This window comes from Protobothrops mucrosquamatus, unplaced genomic scaffold (assembly GCF_001527695.2).
Source record: "Protobothrops mucrosquamatus isolate PMUCROS unplaced genomic scaffold, P.Mucros_1.0 scaffold14027, whole genome shotgun sequence".
NCBI lineage: Eukaryota > Metazoa > Chordata > Lepidosauria > Squamata > Viperidae > Protobothrops > Protobothrops mucrosquamatus.
The window spans coordinates 1-2425 of record NW_015399796.1 but is presented as its reverse complement, the minus strand read 5'-3'; the positions used below and the strand labels follow the sequence as shown (position 1 = coordinate 2425).

The 2425-nt window shown below is 35.5% G+C and overlaps 1 long non-coding RNA gene across 1 annotated transcript; it reads left to right on the top strand.

The window, feature by feature from the left end:
- The first annotated feature begins 634 nt into the window (after positions 1 to 634).
- Positions 635 to 1531, top strand: LOC107301536. The gene is made up of 2 exons (XR_001549306.1): positions 635 to 703; positions 1207 to 1531. It is a non-coding gene; the product is annotated as an uncharacterized LOC107301536 (long non-coding RNA).
- Positions 1532 to 2425: the final 894 nt, after the last annotated feature.

Here is a 2425-nt window from a genome sequence, read left to right as displayed (position 1 = left end):
TTTTGGGAGACAAAGTTGTCTGCTAGGTTTGTCAGGAATCTGTTTGATCTTCCACTTGGTGCAGAGTTTGTCTCCCAGTTGATATCAGGGTAATTAAAGTCCCCCATTACTATGGTGATGTGCTTTCTACATACCTTAGTTAGCTGACTAGCAAAAAGTTCATCTATTTCCTCTGTTTGGTTGGGTGGCCTATAGTATAAACCTATGGCAATGTCATTTTTTCTCCCTTTTATATTGACCCAAATGCATTCAAGACAGTTTTCGTCATTGTTGTGCTCTATTTCTGTAGAGATGTAGTTATTTCTTATATAGAGAGCAACTCCACCTCCTCTTTTATTTGGTCTGTTTCTTTTAAATAATTTAAAATGATAATTTAAAATGATAATGATTACATCATCAACTCCTTGATATGCATACTCATGAAAAAGTATATATTTTTGTCCCAAACACTGCTCAACATGTGTTATTGTGGTGGGGAGACTTGACTGTAAAGACTTTCTAATAGCAAAGAACTCTAACAGGTTCTCCAGCCTGATGTTTTCCAGTTGTGTGCTACCAAAACTTCCACAACTTTTCAAGCCAGCATATTAGAGTATGCATTTTTCTGTCTACCTAATTTGTTCATATTTCTTTCACAATTTCACAGCTTTTCAAGTGAATAGAAAGAGCAGACCCCGCCCACCCGGACAGAAAGATCAGCATGGTAACTACATTATATTGTCTGTCCCGTTTTTTCCAACCAACTGTCTGTATATATGTCTATCTGTGTATCAGCAAGAAAACTCTCTGAACACAAACCAGAATGGGATCAAATATGGCACAGCAGAAAATGTCAGAAAAAGAAAAAATGAGTTTGTAAATGGGTCAGTCCAGCCAGGAACTACAGAGAAGAACACTCCAGCAAATCCATCATCAATTCAGCCTTATGTCAAAGGCTCTTGGGCACTGAATTGGAATACTGCCAAATGCTCCATTCTAAGCTCCCCCCCTCCTGGCATTTGCATCCTGCTCTGTTTTTTTTTGTGCACACATATGTGTAAGCACACAAACAAGTAAAGAAAAAGCAGAAACATGCACACACTCACAGGAGGCCACACAATTCATAATTACACTATGGAAAAAAAGAAAATGCCTCCTATGGCTATTTATTGCTGGTAAAGGAATTCCATGTATAATGATCTACATGCTTTCCCTATCTTGTTGCAGATAGAGACAACATCCACTGTCTTCCAGTTGTCTGGCATCTTACCAGTTTTCTGAGATTTCTTAAGATAGTACATACAGCTTCTGCCAGATCATCTGCAAATTCCCACTCTAATATGTTGCTGTTGCTTTAAGGGCAACTCCCAAGAACAACTCTCAAATCAAATAAGTTATGTATAAAAATGGAAAAAAGTTCACAGCTTGTTGTTCATCTTTGAATGTTGCCTGTGTTTAGTGACAATAAAAAATCCCCTGATAACCAGTGGATGTATATTACTTATAGATAGAATGTGAGATTTAAACTCATTAAGAATAAATGAATATTCCCTGATTATGTTTTTATCAATCTTTAGCCTGTTCTTCCCAAATGTCTGGGGAAAGATATAGTAATAGCACTTAGACTGCTCCGTATGTAAGTGTGTTTTACAGCACTTTCTGAGCAGCTTACAATGTCAGCTTATTGCCCCCAACAATCTGGGTTCTCATTTTACTGACTACAGAAGGATGGAAGGCTGAGTTTACATTGAGCTCATCAGGATTGAACTCCAGACTTAGGCAGAATTAGCCTGCAGTACTGCATTCTAACCACTATGGCATCATGCCCAGTTGTTGATAAACACAGAGTCAAAACCAGAATTGTGTGCTTCTGCATTTTATTTTATTTATTTATTATTTATTTTAGGTTTGGTTAAATTAATTTTTAGTTTGTAAAACTAGTAGCATTTTGCCACTTTATTCACTGAACAACTGTTACAGTTATTTTCTTTCTATTTGAACATACTTGAAAAAGTGTTTTTTGTGTTTGTTAGCATCTTTTGCCAACATGACTTGGTTACAAACATGGTACAAGCACTGTGAGTCACAACTGCAGATTACTATCTATTCAGTTGCATTTTTATTTTTTAAGACATCACCAGGAAAGGAATTTTGTTGCTTATGTCTCCATTCCCAGCTTCTCAAATTATTTATATGGTGTGATACACACACACACACACACACACACACGTATAATTAATCATTACTCGTAGTTAATTTAATTTTTTCTTGAAATGAAGTCACCAGAAATGGAAGATAAATTGTATAATTTAAGTTTATTTACATTTCTGTACAGGCTGAGCAAAAGAGTTTTATAGTATTAATAACAGATTTCCATTTTCCACTATTTCTATTTACTTAATGGTAAATATCAAACTTTCCCCTTATTTTTCCAGTTTTATTAAAT